At 41.8% G+C, this 23,115-nt stretch overlaps 17 pseudogenes; all 17 read left to right on the forward strand.

Annotated features, from left to right (window-relative positions):
• Positions 1-17,870: 17,870 nt before the first annotated feature.
• On the forward strand, positions 17,871-17,990 carry LOC146749037 (5S ribosomal RNA; annotated as a pseudogene).
• Positions 17,991-18,086: 96 nt separating this feature from the next.
• On the forward strand, positions 18,087-18,206 carry LOC146749038 (5S ribosomal RNA; annotated as a pseudogene).
• Positions 18,207-18,420: 214 nt separating this feature from the next.
• Positions 18,421-18,540, forward strand: LOC146749039 (5S ribosomal RNA; annotated as a pseudogene).
• Positions 18,541-18,636: 96 nt separating this feature from the next.
• LOC146749040 (5S ribosomal RNA) lies at positions 18,637-18,756 on the forward strand (annotated as a pseudogene).
• Positions 18,757-18,852: 96 nt separating this feature from the next.
• Positions 18,853-18,972, forward strand: LOC146749041 (5S ribosomal RNA; annotated as a pseudogene).
• Positions 18,973-19,284: 312 nt separating this feature from the next.
• LOC146749042 (5S ribosomal RNA) lies at positions 19,285-19,404 on the forward strand (annotated as a pseudogene).
• Positions 19,405-19,500: 96 nt separating this feature from the next.
• Positions 19,501-19,620, forward strand: LOC146749043 (5S ribosomal RNA; annotated as a pseudogene).
• Positions 19,621-20,362: 742 nt separating this feature from the next.
• LOC146749044 (5S ribosomal RNA) lies at positions 20,363-20,482 on the forward strand (annotated as a pseudogene).
• A 525-nt stretch (positions 20,483-21,007) lies between these two features.
• Positions 21,008-21,127, forward strand: LOC146749045 (5S ribosomal RNA; annotated as a pseudogene).
• A 96-nt stretch (positions 21,128-21,223) lies between these two features.
• LOC146749046 (5S ribosomal RNA) lies at positions 21,224-21,343 on the forward strand (annotated as a pseudogene).
• Positions 21,344-21,439: 96 nt separating this feature from the next.
• On the forward strand, positions 21,440-21,559 carry LOC146749047 (5S ribosomal RNA; annotated as a pseudogene).
• Positions 21,560-21,655: 96 nt separating this feature from the next.
• LOC146749048 (5S ribosomal RNA) lies at positions 21,656-21,775 on the forward strand (annotated as a pseudogene).
• Positions 21,776-21,871: 96 nt separating this feature from the next.
• Positions 21,872-21,991, forward strand: LOC146749049 (5S ribosomal RNA; annotated as a pseudogene).
• Positions 21,992-22,205: 214 nt separating this feature from the next.
• LOC146749050 (5S ribosomal RNA) lies at positions 22,206-22,325 on the forward strand (annotated as a pseudogene).
• Positions 22,326-22,421: 96 nt separating this feature from the next.
• LOC146749051 (5S ribosomal RNA) lies at positions 22,422-22,541 on the forward strand (annotated as a pseudogene).
• Positions 22,542-22,637: 96 nt separating this feature from the next.
• LOC146749052 (5S ribosomal RNA) lies at positions 22,638-22,757 on the forward strand (annotated as a pseudogene).
• A 96-nt stretch (positions 22,758-22,853) lies between these two features.
• Positions 22,854-22,973, forward strand: LOC146749053 (5S ribosomal RNA; annotated as a pseudogene).
• Positions 22,974-23,115: the final 142 nt, after the last annotated feature.

The raw sequence follows: 23,115 nt of genomic DNA on the forward strand, positions 1-23,115 counted from the left end.
CCCTGACCAACACATTGAATTAAAGTCCACGATTGGTCGGTTATGTACGTACTAATCCAGAGTGTATTCAGACCCATTTTAACACGTAGCCAGGATAATGAAATTAAATGGTACCCACCGAAAAATACACAGGGTCAGAACCCTGACCAACACAGTGAATTAAAGTCCAAGATTGGTCGGTTATGTACATACTTATCCAGAGTGAATTCAGACCCATTTTAACACGTAGCCAGGGTAGTGAAATTAAACGGAACCCACCGAAAAATACACAGTGTCAGAACCCTGACCAACACATTGAATGAAAGTCCACGATTGGTCGGTTATGTACGTACTTATCCAGAGTGAATTCAGACCCATTTTAACACGTAGCCAGGGTAGTGAAATTAAATGGTACCCACCGAAAAATACACAGGGTCAGAACCCTGACCAACACATTGAATTAAAGTCCACGATTGGTCGGTTATGTATGTACTTATCCAGAGTGAATTCATACCCATTTTAACATGTAGCCAGGGTAGTGAAATTAAACGGTACCCACCGAAAAATACACAGGGTCAGAACCCTGACCAACACATTGAATGAAAGTCCAAGAATGGTCGGTTATGTACGTACTAATCCAGAGTGAATTCAGACACATTTTAACACGTAGCCAGGGTAGTGAAATTAAACGGTACCCACCGAAAAATACACAGGGTCAGAACCCTGACTAACACATTGAATGAAAGTCCACGATTGGTCGGTTATGTACGTACTTATCCAGAGTGAATTCGGACCCATTTTAACACGTAGCCAGGGTAGTGAAATTAAACAGTACCCACCGAAAAATACACAGGGTCAGAACCCTGACCAACACATTGAATTAAAGTCCACGATTGGTCGGTTATGTACGTCCTGATACAGAGTGAATTCAGACCCATTTTAACACGTAGCCAGGGTAGTGAAATTAAACGGTACCCACCGAAAAATACACAGGGTCAGAACCCTGACTAACACTTTGAATGAAAGTCCACGATTGGTCGGTTATGTACGTACTTATCCAGTGTGAATTCAGACCCATTTTAACACGTAGCCAGGGTAGTGAAATTAAACGGTACCCACCAAAAAATACACAGGGTCAGAACCCTGACCAACACATTGAATGAAAGTCCAAGATTGGTCGGTTATGTACGTACTAATCCAGAGTGAATTCAGACCTATTTTAACACGTAGCCAGGATAATGAAATTAAACGGTACCCACCGAAAAATACACAGGGTCAGAACCCTGACCAACACATTGAATTAAAGTCCAAGATTGGTCGGTTATGTACATACTTATCCAGAGTGAATTCAGACCCATTTTAACACATAGCCAGGGTAGTGAAATTAAACGGTACCCACCGAAAAATACACAGGGTCAGAACCCTGACCAACACAATGAATGAAAGTCCACGATTGGTCGGTTATGTACGTACTTATCCAGAGTGAATTCAGACCCATTTTAACACGTAGCCAGGGTAATGAAATTAAACGGTACCCACTGAAAAATACACAGGGTCAGAACCCTGACCAACACATTGAATGAAAGTCCAAAAATGGTCGGTTATGTACGTACTAATCCAGAGTGAATTCAGACACATTTTAACACGTAGCCAGGGTAGTGAAATTAAACGGTACCCACCGAAAAATACACAGGGTCAGAACCCTGACTAACACATTGAATGAAAGTCCACGATTGGTCGGTTATGTACGTACTTATCCAGAGTGAATTCGGACCCATTTTAACACGTAGCCAGGGTAGTGAAATTAAACAGTACCCACCGAAAAATACACAGGGTCAGAACCCTGACCAACACATTGAATTAAAGTCCACGATTGGTCGGTTATGTACGTCCTGATACAGAGTGAATTCAGACCCATTTTAACACGTAGCCAGGGTAGTGAAATTAAACGGTACCCACCGAAAAATACACAGGGTCAGAACCCTGACTAACACTTTGAATGAAAGTCCACGATTGGTCGGTTATGTACATACTTATCCAGTGTGAATTCAGACCCATTTTAACACGTAGCCAGGGTAGTGAAATTAAACGGTACCCACCAAAAAATACACAGGGTCAGAACCCTGACCAACACATTGAATGAAAGTCCAAGATTGGTCGGTTATGTACGTACTAATCCAGAGTGAATTCAGACCTATTTTAACACGTAGCCAGGATAATGAAATTAAACGGTACCCACTGAAAAATACACAGGGTCAGAACCCTGACCAAAACAGTGAATTAAAGTCCAAAATTGGTTGGTTACAATGTATGTACGTACTTATCCAGAGTGAATTCAGACCCATTTTAACACATAGCCAGGGTAGTGAAATTAAACGGTACCCACCGAAAAATACACAGGGTCAGAACCCTGACCAACACAATGAATGAAAGTCCACGATTGGTCGGTTATGTACGTACTTATCCAGAGTGAATTCAGACCCATTTTAACACGTAGCCAGGGTAATGAAATTAAACGGTACCCACTGAAAAATACACAGGGTCAGAACCCTGACCAACACATTGAATTAAAGTCCACGATTGGTCGGTTATGTACGTCCTGATACAGAGTGAATTCAGACCCATTTTAACACGTAGCCAGGGTAGTGAAATTAAACGGTACCCACCAAAAAATACACAGGGTCAGAACCCTGACCAACACATTGAATGAAAGTCCAAGATTGGTCGGTTATGTACGTACTAATCCAGAGTGAATTCAGACCCATTTTAACATGTAGCCAGGATAATGAAATTAAACGGTACCCACCGAAAAATACACAGGGTCAGAACCCTGACCAACACAGTGAATTGAAGTCTAAGATTGGTCGGTTATGTACGTACTTATCCAGAGTGAATTCAGACCCATTTTAACACGTAGCCAGGGTAGTGGAATTAAACGGTACCCACCGAAAAATACACAGGGTCAGAACCCTAACCAACACATTGAATGAAAGTCCAAGATTGGTCGGTTATGTACGTACTAATCCAGAGTGAATTCAGACCCATTTTAACACGTAGCCAGGATAATGAAATTAAACGGTACCCACCGAAAAATACACAGGGTCAGAACCCTGACCAACACAGTGAATTAAAGTCCAAAATTGGTCGGTTATGTACGTACTTATCCAGAGTGAATTCAGACCCATTTTAACACGTAGCCAGGGTAATGAACCAATGCATTGCCTGATATTAAATGTTAACTAACGTCTTAGAACATAAGTATAAGCATAAATGTCCACAGTTATGTCTGTAGGTGTACCTTACCTGCATGCAAAATGAAAGTCCTAGATTGGTCGATTATGTACGTACTTATCCAGAGTGAATTCAGACTCATTTTAACACGTAGCCAGGGTAGTGAAATTAAATGGTACCCACCGAAAAATACACAGGGTCAGAACCCTGACCAACACATTGAATGAAAGTCCAAGAATGGTCGGTTATGTACATGTACGTACTAATCCAGAGTGAATTCAGACACATTTTAACACGCAGCCAGGATAATGAAATTAAACGGTACCCACCGAAAAATACACAGGGTCAGAACCCTGACCAACACAGTGAATTAAAGTCCAAGATTGGTCGCTTATGTACGTACTAATCCAGAGTGAATTCAGACCCATTTTAACACGTAGCCAGGATAATGAAATTAAACGGTACCCACCGAAAAATACACAGGGTCAGAACCCTGACCAACACATTGAATTAAAGTCCACGATTGGTCAGTTATGTACGTACTGATACAGAGTGAATTCAGACTCATTTTAACACGTAGCCAGGGTAGTGAAATTAAACGGTACCCACCGAAAAATACACAGGGTCAGAACCCTGACCAACACATTGAATGAAAGTCCACAATTGGTCGGTTATGTACGTACTTATCCAGAGTGAATTCAGACCCATTTTAACATGTAGCCAGGGTAGAGAAATTAAACGGTACCCACCGAAAAATACACAGAGTCAGAACCCTGACCAACACATTGAATGAAAGTCCAAGAATGGTCGGTTATGTACGTACTAATCCAGAGTGAATTCAGACACATTTTAACACGTAGCCAGGGTAGTGAAATTAAACGGTACCCACCGAAAAATACACAGGGTTAGAACCCTGACCAACATATTGAAATAAAGTCCAAGATTGGTCGGTTATGTACGTACTTATCCAGAGTGAATTCAGACTCATTTTAACACATAGCCAGGTTAGTGAAATTAAACGGTACCTACCAAAAAATACACAGGGTCAGAACGCTGACCAACACATTGAATGAACGTCCACGATTGGTCGGTTATGTACGTACTTATCCAGAGTGAATTCAGACCCATTTTAACACGTATCCAGGGTAGTGAAATTAAACGGTACCCACCGAAAAATACACAGGGTCAGAACCCTGACCAACACATTGAATTAAAGTCCACGATTGGTCGGTTATGTACGTCCTGATACAGAGTGAATTCAGACCCATTTTAACACGTAGCCAGGGTAGTGAAATTAAACGGTACCCACCAAAAAATACACAGAGTCAGAACCCTGACCAACACATTGAATGAAAGTCCAAGATTGGTTGGTTATGTACGTACTAATCCAGAGTGAATTCAGACCCATTTTAACACGTAGCCAGGATAATGAAATTAAACGGTACCCACCGAAAAATACACAGGGTCAGAACCCTGACCAACACAGTGAATTAAAGACCAAGATTGGTCGGTTATGTACGTACTTATCCAGAGTGAATTCAGACCCATTTTAACACGTAGCCAGGGTAGTGAAATTAAACGGTACCCACCGAAAAATACACAGGGTCAGAACCCTTACCAACACATTGAATGAAAGTCCATGATTGGTCGGTTATATACGTACTTATCCAGAGTGAATTCAGACCCATTGTAACACGTAGCCAGGGTAGTGAAATTAAACGGTACCCACCGAAAAATACACAGGGTCAGAACCCTGACCAACACATTGAATTAAAGTCCAAGATTGGTCGGTTATGTACGTACTTATCCAGTGTGAATTCAGACCCATTTTAACACGTAGCCAGGGTAGTGAAATTAAACGGTACCCACCGAAAAATACACAAGGTCAGAACCCTGACCAACACATTGAATTAAAGTCCACGAATGGTCGGTTATGTACGTACTTATCCAGAGTGAATTCAGACCCATTTTAACACGTAGCCAGGGTAGTGAAATTAAACGGTACCCACCAAAAAATACACAGGGTCAGAACCCTGACCAACACATTGAATGAAAGTCCACGATTGGATGGTTATGTACGTACTTATCCAGAGTGAATTCAGACCCATTTTAACACGTAGCCAGGGTAGTGAAATTAAACGGTACCCACCGAAAAATACACAGGGTCAGAACCCTGACCAACACATTGAATTAATGTCCACGGTTGGTCGGTTATGTACGTACTTATCCAGAGTGAATTCAGACCCATTTTAACACGTAGCCAGGGTAATAAAATTAAACGGTACCCACCGAAAAATACACAGGGTCAGAACCCTGACCAACACAGTGAATTAAAGTCCACGATTGGTCGGTTATGTACGTACTTATCCAGAGTGAATTCAGACCCATTTTAACATGTAGCCAGGGTAGTGAAATTAAACGGTACCCACCGAAAAATACACAGGGTCAGAACCCTGACCAACACATTGAATTAAAGTCCACGATTGGTCGGTTATTTACGTACTTATCCAGAGTTAATTCAGACCCATTTTAACACGTAGCCAGGGTAATGAAATTAAACGGTACCCACCGAAAAATACACAGGGTTAGAACCCTGACCAACATATTGAAATAAAGTCCAAGATTGGTCGGTTATGTACACTACTTATCCAGAGTGAATTCAGACCCATTTTAACACGTAGCCAGGGTAGTGAAATTAAACGGTACCCACCGAAAAATACACAGGGTCAGAACCCTGACCAACACATTGAATGAAAGTCCACGATTGGTTGGTTATGTACGTACTTATCCAGCTTAAATTCAGACCCATTTTAACATGTAGCCAGGGTAGTGAAATTAAACAGTACCCACCGAAAAATACACAGGGTCAGAACCCTGACCAACACATTGAATGAAAGTCCAAGAATGGTCGGTTATGTACGTACTAATCCAGAGTGAATTCAGACACATTTTAACACGTAGCCAGGTTAATGAAATTAAATGGTACCCACCGAAAAATACACAGGGTCAGAACCCTGACCAACACAGTGAATTAAAGTCCAAGATTGGTCGGTTATGTACGTACTTATCCAGAGTGAATTCAGACCCATTTTAACACGTAGCCAGGATAATGAAATTAAACGGTACCCACCGAAAAATACACAGGGTCCGAACCCTGACCAACACAGTGAATTAATGTCCAAAATTGGTCGGTTATGTACGTACTTATCCAGAGTGAATTCAGACCCATTTTAACACGTAGCCAGGGTAGTGAAATTAAACGGTACCCACCGAAAAATACACAGGGTTAGAACCCTGACCAACATATTGAAATAAAGTCCAAGATTGGTCGGTTATGTACGTACTTATCCAGAGTGAATTCAGACCCATTTTAACACGTAGCCAGGGTAGTAAAATTAAACGGTACCCACCGAAAAATACACAGGGTCAGAACCCTGACCAACACATTGAATGAAAGTCCACGATTGGTCGGTTATGTACGTACTTATCCAGATTGAATTCAGACCCATTTTAACATGTAGCCAGGGTAGTGAAATTAAACGGTACCCACCGAAAAATACACAGGGTCAGAACCCTGACCAACACATTGAATTAAAGTCCACGATTGGTCGGTTATGTACGTACTTATCCAGAGTGAATTCAGACCCATTTTAACACGTAGCCAGGGTAGTGAAATTAAACGGTACCCACCGAAAAATACACAGGGTCAGAACCCTGACCAACACAGTGAATTAAAGTCCAAGATTGGTCGGTTATGTACATACTTATCCAGAGTGAATTCAGACCCATTTTAACATGTAGCCAAGGTAATGAAATTAAACGGTACCCACTGAAAAATACACAGGGTTAGAACCCTGACCAACACATTGAATTAAAGTCCACGAATGGTCGGTTATGTACGTACTTATCCAGAGTGAATTCAGACCCATTTTAACACGTAGCCAGGGTAGTGAAATTAAACGGTACCCACCAAAAAATACACAGGGTCAGAACCCTGACCAACACATTGAATGAAAGTCCACGATTGGATGGTTATGTACATACTTATCCAGAGTGAATTCAGACCCATTTTAACACATAGCCAGGGTAGTGAAATTAAACGGTACCCACCGAAAAATACACAGGGTCAGAACCCTGACCAACACATTGAATTAATGTCCACGGTTGGTCGGTTATGTACGTACTTATCCAGAGTGAATTCAGACCCATTTTAACACGTAGCCAGGGTAGTAAAATTAAACGGTACCCACCGAAAAATACACAGGGTCAGAACCCTGACCAACACAGTGAATTAAAGTCCACGATTGGTCGGTTATGTACGTACTTATCCAGAGTGAATTCAGAACCATTTTAACATGTAGCCAGGGTAGTGAAATTAAACGGTACCCACCGAAAAATACACAGGGTCAGAACCCTGACCAACACATTGAATTAAAGTCCACGATTGGTCGGTTATTTACGTACTTATCCAGAGTTAATTCAGACCCATTTTAACACGTAGCCAGGGTAATGAAATTAAACGGTACCCACCGAAAAATACACAGGGTTAGAACCCTGACCAACATATTGAAATAAAGTCCAAGATTGGTCGGTTATGTACACTACTTATCCAGAGTGAATTCAGACCCATTTTAACACGTAGCCAGGGTAGTGAAATTAAACGGTACCCACCGAAAAATACACAGGGTCAGAACCCTGACCAACACATTGAATGAAAGTCCACGATTGGTTGGTTATGTACGTACTTATCCAGATTAAATTCAGACCCATTTTAACATGTAGCCAGGGTAGTGAAATTAAACAGTACCCACCGAAAAATACACAGGGTCAGAACCCTGACCAACACATTGAATGAAAGTCCAAGAATGGTCGATTATGTACGTACTAATCCAGAGTGAATTCAGACACATTTTAACACGTAGCCAGGTTAATGAAATTAAATGGTACCCACCGAAAAATACACAGGGTCAGAACCCTGACCAACACAGTGAATTAAAGTCCAAGATTGGTCGGTTATGTACGTACTTATCCAGAGTGAATTCAGACCCATTTTAACACGTAGCCAGGATAATGAAATTAAACGGTACCCACCGAAAAATACACAGGGTCCGAACCCTGACCAACACAGTGAATTAATGTCCAAAATTGGTCGGTTATGTACGTACTTATCCAGAGTGAATTCAGACCCATTTTAACACGTAGCCAGGGTAGTGAAATTAAACGGTACCCACCGAAAAATACACAGGGTTAGAACCCTGACCAACATATTGAAATAAAGTCCAAGATTGGTCGGTTATGTACGTACTTATCCAGAGTGAATTCAGACCCATTTTAACACGTAGCCAGGGTAGTAAAATTAAACGGTACCCACCGAAAAATACACAGGGTCAGAACCCTGACCAACACATTGAATGAAAGTCCACGATTGGTCGGTTATGTACGTACTTATCCAGATTGAATTCAGACCCATTTTAACATGTAGCCAGGGTAGTGAAATTAAACGGTACCCACCGAAAAATACACAGGGTCAGAACCCTGACCAACACATTGAATTAAAGTCCACGATTGGTCGGTTATGTACGTACTTATCCAGAGTGAATTCAGACCCATTTTAACACGTAGCCAGGGTAGTGAAATTAAACGGTACCCACCGAAAAATACACAGGGTCAGAACCCTGACCAACACAGTGAATTAAAGTCCAAGATTGGTCGGTTATGTACATACTTATCCAGAGTGAATTCAGACCCATTTTAACATGTAGCCAAGGTAATGAAATTAAACGGTACCCACTGAAAAATACACAGGGTTAGAACCCTGTCCAACATATTGAAATAAAGTCCAAGATTGGTCGGTTATGTACGTACTTATCCAGAGTGAATTCAGACCCATTTTAACACGTAGCCAGGGTAGTGAAATTAAACGGTACCCACCGAAAAATACACAGGGTCAGAACCCTGACCAACACATTGAATGAAAGTCCACGATTGGTCGGTTATGTACGTACTTATCCAGTGTGAATTCAGACCCATTTTAACATGTAGCCAGGGTAGTGAAATTAAACGGTACCCACCGAAAAATACACAGGGTCAGAACCCTGACCAACACATTGAATTAAAGTCCACGATTGGTCGGTTATTTGCGTACTTATCCAGAGTGAATTCAGACCCATTTTAACACGTAGCCAGGGTAATGAAATTAAATGGTACCCACCGAAAAATACACAGGGTTAGAACCCTGACCAACATATTGAAATAAAGTCCAAGATTGGTCGGTTATGTACGTACTTATCCAGAGTGAATTCAGACCCATTTTAACACGTAGCCAGGGTAGTGAAATTAAACGGTACCCACCGAAAAATACACAGGGTCAGAACCCTGACCAACACATTGAATGAAAGTCCACGATTGGATGGTTATGTACGTACTTATCCAGAGTGAATTCAGACCCATTTTAACACGTAGCCAGGGTAGTGAAATTAAACGGTACCCACCGAAAAATACGCAGGGTCAGAATCCTGACCAACACATTGAATTAAAGTCCATGGTAGGTCGGTTATGTACGTACTTATCCAGAGTGAATTCAGACCCATTTTAACACGTAGCCAGGATAAAGAAATTAAACGGTACCCACCGAAAAATACACAGGGTCAGAACCCTGACCAACACAGTGAATTAAAGTCCAAGATTGGTCGTTTATGTACATACTTATCCAGAGTGAATTCAGACCCATTTTAACATGTAGCCAAGGTAATGAAATTAAATGGTACCCACTGAAAAATACACAGGGTTAGAACCCTGACCAACAAATTGAAATAAAGACCAAGATTGGTCGGTTATGTACGTACTTATCCAGAGTGAATTCAGACCCATTTTAACACGTAGCCAGGGTAGTGAAATTAAACGGTACCCACCGAAAAATACACAGGGTCAGAACCCTGACCAACACATTGAATTAATGTCCACGATTGGTCGGTTATGTACGTACTTATCCAGAGTGAATTCAGACCCATTGTAACATGTAGCCAGGGTAGTGAAATTAAACGCTACCCACCGAAAAATACACAGGGTCAGAACCCTGACCAACACACTAAATGAAAGTCCAAGAATGGTCGGTTATGTACGTACTAATTCAGAGTGAATTCAGACACATTTTAACACGTAGCCAGGATAATGAAATTAAACGGTACCCACCGAAAAATACACAGGGTCAGAACCCTGACCAACACAGTGAATTAAAGTCCAAGATTGGTCGGTTATGTACGTACTTATCCAGAGTGAATTCAGACCCATTTTAACACGTAGCCAGGATAATGAAATTAAACGGTACCCACCGAAAAATACACAGGGTCAGAACCCTGACCAACACATTGAAGGAAAGTCCACGATTGGTCGGCTATGTACGTACTTATCCAGAGTGAATTCAGACCCATTTTAACACGTAGCCAGGGTAGTGAAATTAAACGGTACCCACCGAAAAATACACAGGGTCAGAACCCTGACCAACACATTGAATTAAAGTCCACGGTTGGTCGGTTATGTACGTACTTATCCAGAGTGAATTCAGACCCATTTTAACACGTAGCCAGGATAAAGAAATTAAACGGTACCCACCGAAAAATACACAGGGTCAGAACCCTGACCAACACAGTGAATTAAAGTCCAAGATTGGTCGGTTATGTACATACTTATCCAGAGTGAATTCAGACCCATTTTAACATGTAGCCAAGGTAATGAAATTAAACGGTACCCACTGAAAAATACACAGGGTTAGAACCCTGACCAACACATTGAATGAAAGTCCAAGAATGGTCGGTTATGTACGTACTAATCCAGAGTGAATTCAGACACATTTTAACACATAGCCAGGATAATGAAATTAAACGGTACCCACCGAAAAATACACAGGGTCAGAACCCTGACCAACACATTGAATTAAAGTCCAAGATTGGTCGGTTATGTACGTACTTATCCAGAGTGAATTCAGACCCATTTTAACACATAGCCAGGGTAGTGAAATTAAATGGTACCCACCGAAAAATACACAGGGTCAGAACCCTGACCAACACATTGAATGAAAGTCCATGATTGGATGGTTATGTACGTACTTATCCAGAGTGAATTCAGACCCATTTTAACACGTATCCAGGGTAGTGAAATTAAACGGTACCCACCGAAAAATACACAGGGTCAGAACCCTGACCAACACATTGAATTAAAGTCCACGATTGGTCGGTTATGTACGTACTTATCCAGAGTGAATTCAGACCCATTGTAACATGTAGCCAGGGTAGTGATATTAAACGCTACCCACCGAAAAATACACAGGGTCAGAACCCTGACCAACACATTGAATTAAAGTCCACGATTGGTCGGTTATGTACGTACTTATCCAGAGTGAATTCAGACCCATTTTAACATGTAGCCAAGGTAATGAAATTAAACGGTACCCACTGAAAAATACACAGGGTTAGAACCCTGACCAACATATTGAAATAAAGTCCAAGATTGGTCGGTTATGTACGTACTTATCCAGAGTGAATTCAGACCCATTTTAACACGTAGCCAGGGTAGTGAAATTAAACGGTACCCACCGAAAAATACACAGGGTCAGAACCCTGACCAACACATTGAATTAAAGTCCACGATTGGTCGGTTATGTACGTACTTATCCAGAGTGAATTCAGACGCATTTTAACACATAGCCAGGGTAGTGAAATTAAATGGTACCCACCGAAAAATACACAGGGTCAGAACCCTGACCAACACATTGAATGAAAGTCCACGAGTGGATGGTTATGTACGTACTTATCCAGAGTGAATTCAGACCCATTTTAACACGTATCCAGGGTAGTGAAATTAAACGGTACCCACCGAAAAATACACAGGGTCAGAACCCTGACCAACACATTGAATTAAAGTCCATGATTGGTCGGTTATGTACGTACTTATCCAGAGTGAATTCAGACCCATTGTAACATGTAGCCAGGGTAGTGATATTAAACGCTACCCACCGAAAAATACACAGGGTCAGAACCCTGACCAACACATTGAATTAAAGTCCACGATTGGTCGGTTATGTACGTACTTATCCAGAGTGAATTCAGACCCATTGTAACATGTAGCCAGGGTAGTGAAATTAAACGCTACCCACCGAAAAATACACAGGGTCAGAACCCTGACCAACACATTGAATGAAAATCCAAGAATGGTCGGTTATGTACGTACTAATTCAGAGTGAATTCAGACACATTTTAACACGTAGCCAGGATAATGAAATTAAACGGTACCCACCGAAAAATACACAGGGTCAGAACCCTGACCAACACAGTGAATTAAAGTCCAAGATTGGTCGGTTATGTACGTACTTATCCAGAGTGAATTCAGACCCATTTTAACACGTAGCCAGGATAATGAAATTAAACGGTACCCACCGAAAAATACACAGGGTCAGAACCCTGACCAACACAGTGAATTAATGTCCAAAATTGGTCGGTTATGTACGTACTTATCCAGAGTGAATTCAGACCCATTTTAACACGTAGCCAGGGTAATGAATTTAAACGGTACCCACCGAAAAATACACAGGGTTAGAACCCTGACCAATATATTGAAATAAAGTCCAAGATTGGTCGGTTATGTACGTACTTATCCAGAGTTAATTCAGACCCATTTTAACACGTAGCCAGGGTAGTAAAATTAAACGGTACCCACCGAAAAATACACAGGGTCAGTACCCTAACCAACACACTGAATTAAAGTCCACGATTGGTCGGTTATGTACGTACTTATCCAGAGTGAATTCAGACCCATTTTAACACGTAGCCAGGGTAGTGAAATTAAACGGTACCCACCGAAAAATACACAGGGTCAGAACCCTGACCAACAAATTGAATTAAAGTCCACAATTGGTCGGTTATGTACGTACTTATCCAGAGTGAATTCAGACCCATTGTAACATGTAGCCAGGATAGTGAAATTAAACGCTACCCACCGAAAAATACACAGGGTCAGAACCCTGACCAACACATTGAATGAAAGTCCAAGAATGGTCGGTTATGTACGTACTAATTCAGAGTGAATTCAGACACATTTTAACACGTAGCCAGGATAATGAAATTAAACGGTACCCACCGAAAAATACACAGGGTCAGAACCCTGACCAACACAGTGAATTAAAGTCCAAGATTGGTCGGTTATGTACGTACTTATCCAGAGTGAATTCAGACCCATTTTAACACGTAGCCAGGATAATGAAATTAAACGGTACCCACTGAAAAATACACAGGGTCAGAACCCTGACCAACACAGTGAATTAATGTCCAAAATTGGTCGGTTATGTACGTACTTATCCAGAGTGAATTCAGACCCATTTTAACACGTAGCCAGGGTAATGAATTTAATCGATACCCACCGAAAAATACACAGGGTTAGAACCCTGACCAACATATTGAAATAAAGTCCAAGATTGGTCGGTTATGTACGTACTTATCCAGAGTGAATTCAGACCCATTTTAACACGTAGCCAGGGTAGTAAAATTAAACGGTACCCACCCAAAAATACACAGGGTCAGTACCCTGACCAACACATTGAATTAAAGTCCACGATTGGTCGGTTATGTACGTACTTATCCAGAGTGAATTCAGACCCATTTTAACACGTAGCCAGGGTAGTGAAATTAAACGGTACCCACCGAAAAATACACAGGGTCAGAACCCTGACCAACACATTGAAGGAAAGTCCACGATTGTTCGGCTATGTACGTACTTATCCAGAGTGAATTCAGACCCATTTTAACACGTAGCCAGGGTAGTGAAATTAAACGGTACCCACCGAAAAATACACAGGGTCAGAACCCTGACCAACACATTGAATTAAAGTCCATGGTTGGTCGGTTATGTACGTACTTATCCAGAGTGAATTGAGACCCATTTTAACACGTAGCCAGGATAAAGAAATTAAACGGTACCCACCAAAAAATACACAGGGTCAGAACCCTGACCAACACAGTGAATTAAAGTCCAAGATTGGTCGGTTATGTACATACTTATCCAGAGTGAATTCAGACCCATTTTAACATGTAGCCAAGGTAATGAAATTAAATGGTACCCACAGAAAAATACACAGGGTTAGAACCCTGACCAACATATTGAAATAAAGTCCAAGATTGGTCGGTTATGTACGTACTTATCCAGAGTGAATTCAGACCCATTTTAACACGTAGCCAGGGTAGTAAAATTAAACGGTACCCACCAAAAAATACACAGGGTCAGAACCCTGACCAACATATTGAAATAAAGTCCAAGATTGGTCGGTTATGTACGTACCTATCCAGAGTGAATTCAGACCCATTTTAACACGTAGCCAGGGTAGTGAAATTAAACGGTACCCACCGAAAAATACACAGGGTCAGAACCCTGACCAACACATTGAATGAAAGTCCACGATTGGTTGGTTATGTACGTACTTATCCAGATTAAATTCAGACCCATTTTAACATGTAGCCAGGGTAGTGAAATTAAACGGTACCCACCGAAAAATACACAGGGTCAGAACCCTGACCAACACATTGAATTAAAGTCCACGATTGGTCGGTTATGTACGTACTTATCCAGAGTGAATTCAGACGCATTTTAACACGTAGCCAGGGTAGTGAAATTAAATGGTACCCACCGAAAAATACACAAGGTCAGAACCCTGACCAACACATTGAATGAAAGTCCACGATTGGATGGTTATGTACGTACTTATCCAGAGTGAATTCAGACCCATTTTAACACGTAGCCAGGGTAGTGAAATTAAACGGTACCCACCGAAAAATACACAGGGTCAGAATCCTGACCAACACATTGAATTAAAGTAAACGGTTGGTCGGTTATGTACGTACTTATCCAGAGTGAATTCAGACCCATTTTAACACGTAGCCAGGATAAAGAAATTAAACGGTACCCACCGAAAAATACACAGGGTCAGAACCCTGACCAACACAGTGAATTAAAGTCCAAGATTGGTCGTTTATGTACATACTTATCCAGAGTGAATTCAGACCCATTTTAACATGTAGCCAAGGTAATGAAATTAAACGGTACCCACTGAAAAATACACAGGGTTAGAACCCTGACCAACATATTGAAATAAAGTCCAAGATTGGTCGGTTATGTACGTACTTATCCAGAGTGAATTCAGACCCATTTTAACACGTAGCCAGGGTAGTGAAATTAAACGGTACCCACCGAAAAATACACAGGGTCAGAACCCTGACCAACACATTGAATTAAAGTCCATGATTGGTCGGTTATGTAGTACTTATCCAGAGTGAATTCAGACCCATTTTAACATGTAGCCAGGGTAGTGAAATTAAACGGTACCCACCGAAAAATACACAGGGTCAGAACCCTGACCAACACATTGAATTAAAGTCCACGATTGGTCGGTTATGTACGTACTTATCCAGAGTGAATTCAGACCCACTTTAACACGTAGCCAGGGTAGTTAAATTAAACGGTACCCACCGAAAAATACACAGGGTCAGAACCCTGACCAACACATTGAATGAAAGTCCACGATTGGTTGGTTATGTACGTACTTATCCAGAGTGAAATCAGACCCATTTTAACACGTAGCCAGGGTAGTGAAATTAAACGGTACCCGCCGAAAAATACACAGGGTCAGAACCCTGACCAACACATTGAATTAAAGTCCACGATTGGTCGGTTATGTACGTACTTATCCAGAGTGAATTCAGACCCATTTTAACACGTAGCCAGGATAAAGAAATTAAACGGTACCCACCGAAAAATACACAGGGTCAGAACCCTGACCAACACAGTGAATTAAAGTCCAAGATTGGTCGGTTATGTACATACTTATCCAGAGTGAATTCAGACCCATTTTAACATGTAGCCAGGGTAGTGAAATTAAACGGTACCCACCGAAAAATACACAGGGTCAGAACCCTGACCAACACATTGAATTAAAGTCCATGATTGGTCGGTTATGTAGTACTTATCCAGAGTGAATTCTGACCCATTTTAACACGTAGCCAGTATAATGAAATTAAACAGTACCCACCGAAAAATACACAGCGTCAGAACCCTGACCAACACAGTGAATTAAAGTCCAAGATTGGTCGGTTACGTACGTGCTTATCCAGAGTGAATTCAGACCAATTTTAACATGTAGCCAGGGTAATGAACCAATGCATTGCCTGATATTAATTGTTAACTAACGTCTTAGAACATAAGTATAAGCATAAATGTCCACAGTTATGTCTGTACATGTAGGTGTACCTTACCTGCATGCAAAATGAAAGTCCAAGATTGGTCGGTTATGGACGTACTTATCCAGAGTGAATTCAGACCCATTTTAAAAAGTAGCCAGGGTAGTGATATTAAACGGTATCCACCGAAAAATACACAAGGTCAGAACCCTGACCAACACATTGAATTAAAGTCCACGATTGGTCGGTTATGTACGTACTTATCCAGAGTGAATTCAGACCTATTTTAACACATAGCCAGGATAATGAAATTAAACGGCACCCATCGAAAAATACACAGGGTCAGAACCCTGACCAACACAGTGAATTAAAGTCCAAGATTGGTCGGTTATGTACGTACTTATCCAGAGTGAATTCAGACCCATTTTAACACATAGCCAGGGTAATTAAATTAAACGGTACCCACCGAAAAATACACAGGGTTAGAACTCAGACCAACATATTGAAATAAAGTCCAAGATTGGTCGGTTATGTACGTACTTATCCAGAGTGAATTCAGACCCATTTTAACATGTAGCCAGGGTAGTGAAATTAAACGGTACACACCGAAAAATACACAGGGTCAGAACCCTGACCAACACATTGAATGAAAGTCCATGATTGGTCGGTTATGTACGTACTTATCCAGAGTGAATTCAGACCCATTTTAACATGTAGCCAGGGTAGTGAAATTAAACGGTACCCACCGAAAAATACACAGGGTCAGAACCCTGACCAACACATTGAATTAAAGTCCACGATTGGTCGGTTATGTACGTACTTATCCAGAGTGAATTCAGACCCATTTTAACACGTAGCCAGGGTAGTGAAATTAAACGGTACCCACTGAAAAATACACAGGGTCAGAACCCTGACCAACACACTGAATGAAAGTCCATGATTGGTCGGTTATGTACGTACTTATCCAGAGTGAATTCAGACCCATTTTAACACGTAGCCAGGGTAGTGAAATTAAACGGTATCCACCGAAATATACACAGGGTCAGAACCCTGACTAACACATTGAATTAAAGTCGGGAGTGGTTAGTACTTGCATGGGAGACCGGCTGGGAATACCATGTGCAGTAGGCTTCTCAACATTTTTATTCCACCGTACATACCAACTTTTTCCCGGGATTTTTTGCCTTACCGAAGCGTTAAACGACATGCAATTCTGACGATTATTCAGCCTACTGTCAATCCATTGCAGAACACACCAGTTCTTGACCGATCACTGAAGTTAAGCTGCATCGGTCGTGGTTAGTGCTTGCATGGGAGATCGGCTGGGAATACCACGTGCAGTAGACTCATCAACATTTTTATTCCACATTACATACTAACTTTTACCCATAATTTTTTGCCTAGCCGTAGCATTAAATGACATCCAATTCAGACGAATATTCAGCCTTCTGCAAAACCATTGCAGAACACACCAGTTCTCGTCTGATCACTGAAGTTAAGCTGCATCGGACGTGGTAAGTACTTGAATGGGAGACCGGCTGGGAATGCCATGTGCAGTAGGCTCATCACCATTTTTATTCCACATTACATACTTACTTTTTCCTATGATTTTTTGCCTAGCCGTAGCATTAAATGACATCCAATTCCGACGAATATTCAGCCTACTGCCAAACCATTGCAGAATACACCAGTTCTCATCCGATCACTGAAGTTAAGGTGCATCGGACGTGGCTTGTACTTGCATGGGAGACCGGATGGGAATACCACGTGCAGTAGGCTTATGAAAATTTTTATTGCAGAATACACCAGTTCTCGTCCGATCACTGAAGATAAGCTGCATCGGGCGTGGTTAGTACTTGCATGGGAGACCGGCTGGGAATACCACTTGCAGTAGGCTCATCAACATTTTTATTCCACATTACATACTAACTTTTTCCCATCATTTTTTGCCTAGACGAAGCATTAAATTACATACAATTTTGACAAATTTTCGGTCTACGGCCAAACCATTGCAGAATACACCAGTTCTCGTCCGATCACTGAAGTTAAGCTGCATCGGGCATGGTCAGTACTTGCATGGGAGACCGGCGGGGAATGCCACGTGCAGTAGGCTGATGAACATTTTTATTCCACCGTACATACTAACTTTTACCCATGATTTTTTGCCTAGCCGTAGCATTAAATGACATCCAATTCCGACGAATATTCAGCCTACAGCAAAACCATTGCAGAATACACCAGTTCTCGTCTGATCACAGAAGTTAAGCTGCATCGGGCGTGGTTAGTACTTGCATGGGAGACCGGCTGGGAATACCACTTGCAGTAGGCTCATCAACATTTTTATTCCACATTACATACTAACTTTTTCCCATCATTTTTTGCCTAGACGAAGCATTAAATTACATACAATTTTGACAAATATTCGGCCTACGGCCAGACCATTGCAGAATACACCAGTTCTCGTCCGATCACTGAAGTTAAGCTGCATCGGGCGTGGTCAGTACTTGCATGGGAGACCGGCGGGGAATGTCACGTGCAGTAGGCTGATGAACATTTTTATTCCACCGTTCATACTAACATTTTTCCATGATTTTTTGCCTAACCGAAGCATTAAATGACATCCAATTGCAACGAATATTCAGCCGACTGCCAAACCAATGCAGAATACACCAGTTCTCGTCCAATTACTGAAGTTAATCTGCATCGGGCATGGATTGTACTTGCATGGGAGACCGGCTAGGAATACCACGTGCTGTAGGCTTATCAACATTTTTATTCCTCCGAACATACCATCTTTTTCCCGGGATTTGTTGCCTAGCCGAAGTATTAAATTACTTCCAATTCAGAGGAATATTCAGCCTACTACCAAACCATTGCAGAATACACAACTTCTCGTCCGATCACTGAAGTTAAGCTGCATCGGGCGTGGTTAGTACTTGCATGGGAGACCTGCTGGGAGTACCACGTGCAATAGGCTTATCAACATTTTGATTCTACCGTATATACCAACTTTTTCCCGGGATTTTTTGCCTAGCCAAAGCGTTAAACGACATCCAATTCTGACTAATACTCAGCCTACTGCAAAACCATTGCAGAACACACCAGTTCTCGTCCGATCACTGAAGTTAAGCTGCATCGGACGTGGTAAGTACTTGAATGGGAGACCGGCTGGGAATGCCATGTGCAGTAGGCTCATCAACATTTTTATTCCACATTAAATACTTACTTTTTCCTATGATTTTTTGCCTAGCCGTAGCATTAAATGACATCCAATTCAGACGAATATTAAGCCTACTGCCAAACCATTGCAGAATACACCAGTTCTCGTCCGATCACTAAAGTTAAGCCGCATTGGGCATGGTAAGGACTTGCACGGGTTTCCGGCCTGGAATAACATGTGCATTAGGCTCATCAACATTTTAATTCCACCATACATACTAACTTTTTCCCAGGATTTTTTGCCTAGCTGAAGTATTAAATTACATCCAATGCCGACGAATATACAGCCTACTGCCAAACCAATGCAGAATACATAAGTTCTCGTCCGATCACTGAAGTTAAGCTAACCGGACGTGGTTGGTACTTGCTTGGGAGACCGGCTGAGAATATCACGTGCAGCAGGCTCATCAACATTTTTATTCTACCGTATATACCAACTTTTTCCAGGGATTTTTTGCCTAGCCAAAGCGTTAAACGACATCCAATTCTGACGAATATTCAGCCTACTGCCAAACCAATGCAGAATACACCAGTTCTCGTCTAATCACTAAAGTTAAGCTAACCGGACGTGGTTGGTACTTGCTTGGGAGACCGGCTGAGAATATCACGTGCAGTAGGCTCATCAACATTTTTATTCCACATTACATACTAACTTTTTCCCATGATTTTTTGCCTAGCCGTAGCATTAAATGACATCCAATTCCGACGAATATTCAGCCTACTGCCACTACATTGCAGAATACACCAGTTCTCGTCCGATCACTGAAGTTAAGCTGCATCGGGCGTGGACAGTACTTGCATGAGAGACCGGCTGGGAATACCACGTGCAGTAGGCCCATCAACATTTTTATTTCCCATTACATACTAACTTTTTCCTATGATTTTTTGCCTAGACGAAGCATTAAATGACATACAATTCGAACGAATATTCAGCCTACTGCCAAACCATTGCAGAATACACCAGTTCTTGTCCGATTTCTGAAGTTAAGCTGCATCGGGCGTGCTTAGTGCTTGCATGGGAGACTGGCTGGGAATACCATGTGCATTAGGCTCATCAACATTTTTATTCCACCGTACATTCTAACTTTTTCCCGGGATTTTTTGCCTAGCCGAAGTATTAAATTACAATAAATTCCGACGAATATTTAGCCTACTGACAAACCGTTGCAGAATACACCAGTTCTCCTCCGATCACTGAAGTTAGGCCCACTGGACGTGGTTAGTACTTGCATGGGAGACCGGCTGAGAATACTACATGCAGTAGGATCATCAACATTTTTATTCCACCGTACATACTAACTTTTTCGCGGGATTTTTGCATAGCCGAAGCATAAACGACATCCAATTCCGACGAATATTCAGCCTATTGCCAACCCATTGCATAATTCACCAGTTCAAGTCCGATCACTGAAGTTAAGCTGCATCGGGCGTGGTTAGTACTTGCATGGGAGACCGGCTGGGAATAACACGTGCAGTAGGCTCATCAACATTTTCATTCCACATTACATACTAACTTTTTCCAATGATTTTTTGCCTAGACGAAGCATTAAATGATATACAATTCGGTCGAATATTCAGCCTACTGCTAAACCATTGCAGAATACACCAGTTCTCGTCCGATCACTGAAGTTAAGCTGCATCTGGCGTGGTTAGTACTTGCATGGTAGACTGGCTGGGAATACCACTTGCAGTAGGCTTATCAACATTTTTATTCCACCGTACATACCAACATTTTCACGGGATTTTTTGCCTAGCCAAAGCGTTAAACGACATCCAATTCTGAGGAATACTCAGCCTACTGCCAAACCATTGCAGAACACACCAGTTCTCGTCCGATCACTGAAGTTAAGCTGCATTGGACGTGGTAAGTACTTGAATGGGAGACTGGCTGGGAATGCCATGTGCAGTAGGCTCATCAACATTTTTATTCCACATTACATACTTACTTTTTCCTATGATTTTTTGCCTAGCCGTAGCATTAAAAGACATCAAATTCCGACGAATATTCAGCCTACTGCCAAACCATTGCAGAATACACCAGTTCTCGTCCGATCACTGAAGTTAAGCTGTATCGGGCGTGGTTAGTACTTGCATGGGAGACTGGCTGGGAATACCACGTGCAGTAGGCTCATCAACATTTTTATTCCACATTACATACTAACTTTTACCCATGATTTTTTGCATAGCCGTAGCATTAAATGACATCCAATTCCGACGAATATTCAGCCTACTGCCAAACCAAGGCTGAATACAACAGTTCTCGTCCGATCACTGAAGTTAAGCTGCATCGGGCGTGGTTAGTACTTGCATGGGAGACCGGCTGGGAATACCACGTGCAGTAGGCTGATGAACATTTTTATTGCAGAATACACCAGTTCTCGTCCGATCACTGAAGTTAAGCTGCATCGGGCGTGGTTAGTTCTTGCATGGGAGACTGGCTGGGAATACCACGTGCATTATGCTCATCAACATTTTTATTCCACAATACATACTAACTTTTTCCCGGGATTTTTTGCCTAGCCGAAGTATTAAATTACATCCAATTTCGACGAATATCCAGCCTAGTGCCAAACCATTGCAGAATACACCAGTTCTCGTCCGATCACTGAAGTTAAGCTGCATCGGGCGTGGTTAGTACTTGCATGGGAGACCGGCTGGGAATACCATGTGCAATAGGCTTCTCAACATTTTTATTCCACCGTACATACCAAATTTTTCCCGGGATTTTTTGCCTTACCGAAGCGTTAAACGACATGCAATTCTGACGAATATTCAGCCTACTGTCAAACCATTGCAGAACACACCAGTTCTTGTCCGATCACTGAAGTTAAGCTGTATCGGGCGTGGTTAGTACTTGCATGGGAGACCGGCTGGGAATACCACGTGCAGTAGGCTCATCAACATTTTTATTCCACATTAGATACTAACTTTTACCCATGATTGTTTGCCTAGCCGTAGCATTAAATGACATCCAATTCCGACGAATATTCAGCCTACTGCAAAACCATTGCAGAATACACCAGTTCTCGTTGGATCACTGAAGTTAAGCTGCATCGGGCGTGGTTAGTACTAGCATGGGAGACCGGCTGGGAATACCACGTGCAGTAGGCTCAACAACATTTTTATTCCACATTACATACTAACTTTTTCCTATGATTTTTTGCCTAGCCGTAGCATTAAATGACATCCAATTCCGACGAATATTCAGCCTACTGCCAAACCAATGCTGAGTACAACAGTTCTCGTCCGATCAATGAAGTTAAGCTGCATCAGGCGTGGTTAGTACTTGCATGGGAGACCGGCTGGGAATACTACGTGCAGTAGGCTGATGAACATTTTTATTGCAGAATACACCAGTTATCGTCCGATCACTGAAGTTAAGCTGCATCGGGCGTGGTTAGTACTTGCATGGGAGTCTGGCTGGGAATACCACGTGCATTATGCTCATCAACATTTTTATTCCACCGTA

The sequence above is a fragment of the Saccoglossus kowalevskii genome, chromosome 2 (assembly GCF_978046115.1).
Source record: "Saccoglossus kowalevskii chromosome 2, keSacKowa6.1, whole genome shotgun sequence".
NCBI lineage: Eukaryota > Metazoa > Hemichordata > Enteropneusta > Harrimaniidae > Saccoglossus > Saccoglossus kowalevskii.